Raw genomic sequence first — 10,344 nt, forward strand, 5'->3', positions numbered from 1 at the left:
ACTAGGCAGGTGTAAAGCAAGGCTCCTTAGATGCCCTCCATACAGAAGTGCATACCTCTACAGTACAAACTCAAACCAAGGTTGAGTTAGAAGGTGCATTTCTCAAGCAACGAGATTTCAAGCAGCTACATTAGATGGCTTCAGGGAAACGAATGCCAAATTAAATGGACTTCATTGTAAGGTTTTATTGAGATGGGAAATACATTATCAGAAAGAACAAGTAATGGGGTGTTGTATTTGCATTGGGACTCCTTTGTTTTCTGCTTCAAAGCAGTTGCAGACAACAAGACTAAAAAGAAAATGCCCATGCTATGTAAACCCTGTGTGAGAGTGTTATAAATATTTATTCTTGAGAAAAGAATTAATCCAAACTTAATATCTCTCCACGTTGCATGGATTCATCTTTACAAGGTAAGAACAAAACTTGTCAGTAGAGAATACAGGCTAATATTTACATAGTCAACATATTTATGCCTTAAATAGATCTGTTAAAAATGGGGCTTGTTGGTAGTATATTTTCTTCCCATTTAGAGAGCCATGAGTGTTAGTCTTAAATACAGATTAAAGTCAGTCTATATTGTTCGTTTTTTGCCTATGGCATTACTACTGAAGCTCAATGGTGCTGGAATTTTTTTCTTTCTTTTGGTTCTGTTTCGTCTATGGCATGAGTTCATGAATATTTATAGCATAATAAAGAATAATATAATTTTAGACAATGACTAAGCTCATGCAACATACATCTTCATACCAAAAATGTGAAGGCTGATCTGTTTCTTCCCACCATGGCAGATCTTTATGTCCTGTGAAATAGCTCACTCTCTTAGAGACCTTTATTTCTACAGGACTTAAAATATTCCTCGGCTGAAAATCCTCAGAATCCTTTCTTCTTCCACATGTAGTTTTCACAATCATTGCCTTTGAAATGCTGCCAGATTTTTCTCACATTGAGTAGGATTCAATTGATATCCTTATTCATCCTTACTATTTCAACTATTACAATCCATTCTTTTATAAGCGTCTTAAATCATTAGTCGCTAACATCTCTTAGTCTAAAACAGTCTAAGAAAAACCTTGTTTGGACCAGTGAAGTGGGATTTCTTTCCATTTCATCCTACATATAATTTAAACTGTTTTTTAAAATATTCTCCAAACTTCTTCATGCCAGCATAATTCCTCAACCTGATATGTGTTATGTACACTTATTGTCTACCTCTGTGACTTTCAATGCGGCCAAACATCAATCTTACCTTATATAGTGTCTACAGATGTCTACCATGCCCATTTTATTAGTATTGGGGGAGTGCTTTTGTTTTCATAACCTATTACTAACTATACAGAGAGTCCATTCTTTTTCAATCAACTAGCAAAATAATTCTGATTTCCACACTAAAAAACACCATGCTATACCTTTAAATTACTTTCATAAAATTGACTTAAAACTGGAGAGTGGGGCAATGACTTAATGAAACACTATCATAAAGGCATGAAGACCAGTGTTTGGCTCTGTAAGACTCTCAGATGTGCCTAGAAGCTTGGAAGGAGCAGAGATGAAGCCAACCACTTGAAGCAAATAAAGATCAGACAACCAGTCTAGAAGAAACAAAGATCAGCCAAGGTTTTCAGAAGTGGCTCAGACAAAGAGACACCTGTATTTTCACCTGAAAAGGACAATCCTTAATGTGTTGACTTACATGCAGGACATTAGCATCTAGCTTCTACATGTGCATTCATTTACATGCCTACACATTCATAGTCTTCATACATGTGAATATGCATCCACATTTATGTAGCTATAAAAAGTAAAGCAATATTAAAAAAATCTATAAGGCACTTCAAACATTTTAGGATTTCTACGAAAGAGAGAGAGACAGAAAAAAGTGAGAAGAAGAAGGAGGAGGAGAAGGAAGAAGAGGAGGAGGAGAAGGAGGAGGAGAGAGAGAGAGAGAAAGAGAGAGAGAGAATATGCAATATACTTTTGATAGAACTGTTACAAGGCAGTTCTCCATGATTCATTTATATTTTCACATGTATGAGCTGAGTTACTGACTGATTCATCTCTGGACTACTAGTTAAAGGATGCTAACTTATCAAGTGTCTTTAGAGGGTAGAAAAGTTACCTTCATTTGGAGTCAACAGGTATTTTCCAAACTATTTTCCTTTACTTGAGTAATTGAATAATGCATATGGTATTCTGACTGAAGCATGTTTTTCTGTAGGAAGGAATATTAGAAAGGAATGAAATTTCAGTTCAAAGTAACAAGAGTAGAGAGGGTTGATTCATGATCAATGGATAACAGAAAGTCTTCCATTTTTCTGTCCTAAAATTAGAGTGAGAAAGTTTCTGGTCATGAAATAGAAAGTGAAATCTTATAGACCAAATTATTCTTTTCTTGTTTCTAGTTTTCTGATAAAGAAGGAATAGGAGCACCTCTTTTGTTATCACTTACATATTTGCTGCACCCAAGAACTGCTCAAAAATTGTCTTTGGATTTAGTGACCATTTCTTCCACCTTTTGGTCAACAAAGATATGCTGAGACAAAAGAAAGGAAAATTCCTGGATGCTGTGTCCAGAGATGAAATAAACTATCAGAATTATGAGAAGAGTAAGGTACCTATACTTGCCTATCCTGCTGTCATATTTTCACCCTAAATTCTAGTAAGGCAACCTACAATGTGTTTATTCTACTGTGAAGAGACCTTAGGAACTACCTCTGAGATACTGTACTTTGAACTTTTAGTGCCCTGGTTGGACTTTGCAATGCTAATGAAAATAATCCAATAATAGTGTGAAATACCTAGAGAAGAAAATGCCCAGCACCATCTGGACACCTGTGCACAGGGACCCAGGAGCAATAAGGGTAGGACCCTTCTGGTTGCTGCCCTCACAGAGAGCTGAAAGCCAGCCCAGAGGGGCGACTTACAGCCCGAGACTGGGGGTAAGATCAACTTTTCTTCCCCAAGTGACCTACACTCAGGACATGCAAAGGCAAAATTGCTCTGGGACCAGACACTTCTGGTTTCTAGCTGGCCCCTGAACCTAGCTAACCCTGGCACACAGCTCCCTGCTCCCAAACCCTGTGGGACAGAGAGCTGATCACCCAGAAGTGTGAGCACTCCTGAAACTACAGAGCAGGAGAGACTTCCACTTCTGCCCACCTTTGCCCACATCCTTGGCACAAGAGGAAACTGAATACTGCCTCTGAGTACAGAAAGATTGGACCAGTCAAGCTGCAGGAGCCCTGTGGTCCAGACTGTACCTAGATCTCAAAGGACCTGGACAAAAAGCTCCCTGCACCCAAACTTGTGGGAGGGAGAACTAGACCTTCAGAGGGCCAGACACGCCTGAGAAACCAGAGGAGACTACTCTCTACCCACATTTCTGACTCTACAGGAAAACATGTAGCACCATCTGGGCCCCCTGTGCAAAGGGAACTAGGAGAAGGAGGGGCAGGCCCTTCTGGTTCCTGTCTGCAAAGACAGCTGAAAGCCAGTGGACAGGAATGACAAAAGCCTGAGAGAACACTCTGTTCCCATAACTGGCTAAAAGAAAACAGGAAAACAGGCCTATTATAAGGTCAAACCACAGTCAGAAATAACAAAACAAGGTAACACCAGTGACAGCCTGATGGCAAGAGGCAAGCACAGGAACCCAAGCAACAGAAACAAAGACTACATGGCATCATCAGAGCCCAATTCTCCCACCAAAGCAAACACTGAATATCCAAACACACCAGAAAAGCAAGATCTAGATTTAAAATCACATTTGATCATGATGATGGAGGACTTTAAGAAAGACATAAAGAACTCCCTTAGAGAAATTCAGGAAAACACAAGTAAATAGGTAGAAGCACTTAGAGAGGAAAAGCAAAAATCCCTTAAAGAATTACAGGAAAACAAAATCAAACAGGTTAAGGAATTGAAAATGGGAATAGAAACAATAAAGAAAGCACAAAAGGAGACAATCCTGGATAGAGAAAACCAAAGGAAGAGACAAAAAGCCATAGATATAAGCGTCAACAAAAGAATACAAGAGATAAAAGAGAGAATATCAGGAGAAGATTCCAGAGAAAATAATGACACAACTGTCAAAGATAATGTAAAACAGGAAAAGCTACTGGCCCAAAACATACAGTAAATCCAGGATACAATGAGAAGATCAAACCTAAGGATAATAGGTATAGAAGAGAGTGAAGACTCCTAACTCAGAGGACCAGTAAATATCTTCAACAAAATCATAGAAGAAAACTTCCCTAACCTAAAGAAAGAGATGCCCATAAACATACAAGAAGTCTACAGAACTCCAAATAGATTGGACCAGAAAAGAAACTCCTCCAGTCACATAATAGTCAAAACACCAAATGCACAAAGCAAAGAAAGAATATTAAAAGCAGTAAGGGAAAAAGGTCAAGTAACATAAAAGCAGACCTATCAGAATTACGCCAGACTTCTCACCAGAGGTTATGAAAGCCAGAAGATCCTAGACAGATGTCATCCAGACCGTAAGAGAACACAAATGCAAGCCCAGGTTACTGTATCCAGCAAAACTCTCAATTAAAATATATGGAGAACCAAGATATTCCATGACAAAATCAAATTTATACAATATCTTTCTACAAATCCAACCCTACAAAGGAAAATTGATGGTAATGCTCAACACAAGGAAGCAAGCTACACCCTAGAAAAAGCAAGAAACTAATTGTCTTGCAACAAAAAATAGAAGAAAAGTACACAAACATAATTTCACCTCCAAATATGAAGATAACAGGAAGCAACAATCACTATTCCTTAATATCTCTCAACATCAATTGATTCAATTCCACAATAAAAAGTCACAGATTAAAAAACTGGATATGTAATGAGGAGCCAGCATTTTGTTGCCTACAGGAAACACACCTCAGAGACAAAGACAGACACTAACTCAGAGGGAAAGGCTGGAAAACAACTTTCCAAGCAAATGGTCTGAAGAAGCAAGTTGGAGTAGCCATTATAATATCGAATAAAATTGATTTTCAACCAAAAGTCATCAAAAAAGATAAAAAGGACACTTTACATTCATAAAAGGAAAAATCTACCAAGATGAACTCTCATTCCTAAATATCTATGTTCCAAATACAAGGGCACCTACATGCATAAAGGAAACCTTACTGAAGATCAAAGCACACATTGAACCTCACACAATAATAGTACGAGATTTCAACACCCACTCTCATCAATGGACAGATCATGGAAACAGAAATTAAACAGAGATGTAGTCAGACTAACAGAAGTTTTGAACCAAATGCACTTAGCAGATATTTATAGAACATTCTATCCTAAAACAAAAGTATATACCTTCTTCTCACCACGTCATGGTACTTTCTCCAAAATTGACCAGATAATCAGTCACAAAACAGGCCTCAACAGATACAGAAAGATAGAAATAATCCCATGTGCCCTATCAGACCACCACGGGCTAAAGCTGGTCTTCAATAACAATAAGGGAAGAACGCCTATACATGGAAGTGGAACAATGCTCTACTCAATGATAACCTGGTCAAGAAAGAAATAAAGAAAGAAATAAAAGACTTCTTAGAACTTAATGAAAATGAAGGTACAACATACCCAAACTTATAGGACACAATGAAAGCTGTGCTAAGAGGAAAACTCATAGCTCTGAGTGCCTGAAGAAAGAAACAAGAAAGAGCATGTATCAGCAGCTTGACAGCACAACTAAAACTCAAGAACAAAAATAAGCAAATACCCCCAGGAGGAGTAGAATGCTGGAAATAATCAAACTCAGAGCTGAAATCAAACAAGTAGAAACAAAAAGGACCATACAAAGAATCAACAATACCAAAAGCAGGTTCTTTGAGAAAATCAACAAGATAGATAAACCCTTAGCCAGACTAATGAGAGGACACAGAGAGTGTGTCCAAATTAACAAAATCAAAAATGAAAAGGGAGACATAACAACAGAATCAGATGAAATCAAAAAATCATCACTTACTATTACAAAAGCCTATATACAACAAAACTTGTAAATCTAGAGGAATGGGACAATTTCGTAGACAAATAACAGGAACCAATGTTAAATCAGAAACAGAAAAACCATTTATACATCCGCATAACTCCTAAAGAAATAGAAGCAATCATTAAAAGTCTCCCAACCAAAAAGAGCCCAGGTCCATATCGGTTCAGTGCAGAATTCTATCAGACCTTCACTGAAGACCTCATACCAATACTATTCAAACTATTCCACAAAATTGAAACAGAAGGGCACTACTCAATTCCTTCTATGAGGCCACAATTACTCTTATACCTAAACATACAAAGATCCAACAAGGAAAGTGAACTTCAGACCAATTTCACTTATGAATTTTGATGCAAAAATGCTCAATAAAATTCTTGTAAACTGAATCCAAGAACATCTACACAATGGAATACTACTCAGGTATCAAAAACAATAATCTATAGGCAAATGGATGGAACTGGAAAATATCATTCTGATTGATGATCACAGAAAACACACATGGTATGCACTCATTGATAAGTGGCTATTAGCCCAAATGCTTGAATTACCCAAGATGCACAGAATACATGAAACTCAAGAAGGATGACCAAAATGCTAATGCTTTACTCCTTCTTTAAAAAGGGTAACAAGTATTCCCTAAGGAGGTGATAGGGAGTTAAAAGATGATATTTTGGTAATCGAGTTACCCTAAATTTAGTTAAGTATGTCAGTTACATGTAATCACTCTATACCAAATCCAGGTCTTCCAGATCTACCAAAATTCTGAGCCATATCCAAAATATAACATGAGTAAAGTTCTTCAGTCAATAACTTCTTAAAAGCAACGCCGGTGTCTATGAAAATAATCTGGCCACTAATACAGGATGTTATTTCAACTGAAAGTAATGAAAAGCATTCTGATCAGAGTTTGTTCAAAATTTAATGTGTTAGGTTCTCGTATTCTTTGCTCTCTCCCTAACAAACAATGGCTACTTTAAGAAGAAAAATTATGTGGGTTGATTTCTAGGATCCTCTCACTCCTATAACCACATGCAACTGAGTGAGTATTCTGGGAAGTTTTGGACAAGAAAGATTATAAACTTACATACTTCTGCTGGAGATCAAGACAACTTATAAGATATGTGTAGTAGCTTGGATACAGAACCCCAGGAAGCAGAGTTAATCTTAAGATTATAGACTGTCTCAAGTCACTGTTTGTAATAATATTGATAGTCATCGTTGATACAAGTTACTAGTGTTTTTTGGGGTGGAGGTCTTAGTTTCATTAATAAAAGAATTTATTAATATATTCAAAATGGTGGTTGGGGATTTAGCTCAGTGGTAGAGCTCTTGCTTAGCAAACGCAAGGCCCAGGGTTCGGTCCCCAGCTCCGAAAAAAAAAATTCAAAATGAAGCTGTAAGAAAATGACTTGAGCATTTAAAAGACTACCCCTACCATCATAGGTAAGCTGCATTTGGCAGGAGGATAATAGGGGAGTGAAGGATTAAAGGCTATATGTTAGGCATATGCCATACAAATGGTCACAGGGCAGGAAGGGAGGTTTTAGAGAAAGAGTAAGAAAGACCACAATATTGGAAACTCAAAGTGTTACGGATCATATGCTCATAAAAGAAATTTTAAAAAAGGAGGAAAGGAAACACTTTTCCTAATAATTCAGAAAATCTGGCAGACTTGCAAACTGTATGTCTGTGACATGTAAGCTACTGTACCAGGAGAGGGGATACTGGGAAGGCAATGTACAGTATACCATTAAAGAATTAATTATTCTCACTGTCTCTTTTTCATGGCTTAAGGTGAGCAAGTCTTCCAAGGGGCTATCATTTAGCCAAGTGATTAACCTGGTCCTACTTGAATGTTAAATCTCTTCACAGGTCAGATATCCTATTCTCTTGACCAGAGTTCTTCTCAAGAGGCCTTAACTAACACTATAACATTTTGTTTCTGACAAACATATCCTTTGTTTTTGGAACACACATAAGCCCTTGAAATGATGGCAGTCTAATTTTACACAGAAAATGTAAAATCTCAGACTTTCGAATTCTTCATAGGGATAATGTTTCGAAGTTTCTAATTACAGTATTTCATTTGTATTAAACGGAATTAGGGGAAAGTTTAAACTCCAGATATGCTAACCTTCATTTGCATATTATATTACGTTGTACCTAAGAAATTTAAGTGAACAGATGAATGTGATTATACAGAAAATAGTTCCAGAAAGGCTCAATGATATATTCTGGTTTCCATGAAAAAAATTAACCTCAATATCTTGGAGAAAGTAAGGAGAAGTGCAGGACATATCTAGTGCTACAACTTGTGTTTTGACACTTGTAAAGACCCTACAGCCTATAGGTTATTTATTTGATGACCCCTGCTCTGTCTCTTTCCCCTTCACAGGTACCTTATTGTTTGCATAATGTTCTCAAGATTCTTGCACTCTCTCTGGGAGATAGAAGTAATATTCTCTCATCATATTTTAGGAAAAACAAAATGTTGGTAATTATAGCACTAGAAAAAATTATCGACAAGTATTTGGTTAGATATATTTGTATATTAGAGATCTGTAGTCATGTACTTTATATTAAAATATGAAGCTCTTTAATTAGGTTGTTAGTGATTTAGAACTCCTGTTTGTAAGGATGCATTCTGTTTGTCAGGGAGACTGAAATCACAGGTCTCCCCGGAGCTGAGGAACAGTTTTGATCTTTGGCAAAATCTGCAACTCCAGTTTTCTGATCACCTTTGTAATCTCGTATTCTCATATTTCTGTTCTGTGATTTATTTCTCCTCCATGTCGAAGATCTCGCCCTCCTGGTGCCTGGGCTTGGGCAGCTGCTTCTCCTTGAAGTAACCATCAATAAAGTGTTTGGGGATTTTAAACGTACTGATATCAACTTATGTAAATGTGGCGATGACATACTTCTGGTGTGTTCTTCTTCTAGGTTTAGGCCAAGAAGTGCAGTAACAAGTAACAAGCCACTGCCCATCTGCTTCAGGAAAACACTCCCTTGACCCTGTGGCACTCAGCACAGTGATCAGGACAATCCCAGAATTGACGCTGGAGCACAGCCTTCCCTTATGCTGAATAAAAGGATTTTTATGCCATGGCTCAGCAGTTTTCAAAGCTTCACCACTACTTGAGTACCACCATTCCTGTCTCCACCAACTGTTTGTATAACAGTAGCAAGGACCTTCTCCTTTTTGTTCTTTTCAACATTGGAAGTGGCAGTGAGTAGATGAGTATTTCTTTTTGTACAAGGTCTTTCTGAAATACATATCAGATTGAAAGTATCTGGCAATTCTAACCAGAACTGGGTTTTAATTGCAATGGATTTCCTGTTTGTGGGCTTTTGAACTTAGGGTCACCCCTTTTCGGCTTCACTGGTGGTCCGGGCACCAGCACACCAGTCGCAGCCGCAGCAGCAGCAGCAGCGGCACTGCCAGCCTTCTTAGCTGTAGAGTTTTTTCTTTTCCCTTTTTTATTAGACTTGTTGGCTTTTTCACCTACCATCTTGCAAGATGGGAAAGATACATGTATCTTATTTGTGGAACTTCATCGTCGTGCTTGAGTATATATTCTGAAGGAACCACAGAGCCAAATGCCCTACTCTGATTTCTATTGTGATAGAGACCATGAACCAAAGCAGTATGGGAAGGAAAGTGATTCTCTGGCTGACACATTGTGGGAAGTAAAGATAAGAACTCGGATCAGAAACCAGCAGTCCAGAACGGGAACAGAAGAAATGAAGGAATACAGCTGACTGGATTGCTCTCTGTGGCTTGCTCTATCGGCTTTCTTATAATCACAGAGCCACCAGGAAAAAGGGGCAAGAGACACAGTAGTTGTGCCTTCCCACACCAGAGACTAATCACAAAAATTTCTCCAAAGACAGCCTGCCAATAAATTTGATAAGGCAATTCTTCATTTGGAACTCCTTCCATCAGTATATGTCTAGATTTGTGTTAAGTTTAGGAATACTGATCCACCTACCATGATGGTAGAAAGTAATCTTAGGAATAGAGAGATAAGGGGGTCAAAAGAGGTTGAGAGTAGAAGACATCTCCTTTGAAGAGGAAATTTAAAAAAAAAAGATTTAAGTTCTAAAGTAGAACATTTGTAATGCAAAGTGAGAGGTATGGAGCCAGGATTAGAAACATTAGGAATATTTGAAAAGGCAAAAGGATATAAATCCATGTATAATCTTTCTTCATTACTTTCTTTCTCTCTTTCTTCCTTCCCTACTTCCTCCCTTCTCTCCTTTCTATTTTTTATTTCTTGTTTCTGTCTTTCTTTCTACGAGACAGAAATGATTTATGAAGTTCTGGGTATTCTGT

The 10,344-nt window shown here is 37.7% G+C and overlaps 1 pseudogene; it reads right to left on the reverse strand.

Moving 5' to 3' along the window:
• Window positions 1–8,627: 8,627 nt before the first annotated feature.
• Window positions 8,628–9,520, reverse strand: Rpl6-ps2 (ribosomal protein L6, pseudogene 2; annotated as a pseudogene).
• Between the last annotated feature and the right edge of the window lie 824 nt (window positions 9,521–10,344).

This window comes from Rattus norvegicus, chromosome 5 (assembly GCF_021556685.1).
Source record: "Rattus norvegicus strain SHRSP/BbbUtx chromosome 5, alternate assembly SHRSP_T2T, whole genome shotgun sequence".
Taxonomy (NCBI): domain Eukaryota; kingdom Metazoa; phylum Chordata; class Mammalia; order Rodentia; family Muridae; genus Rattus; species Rattus norvegicus.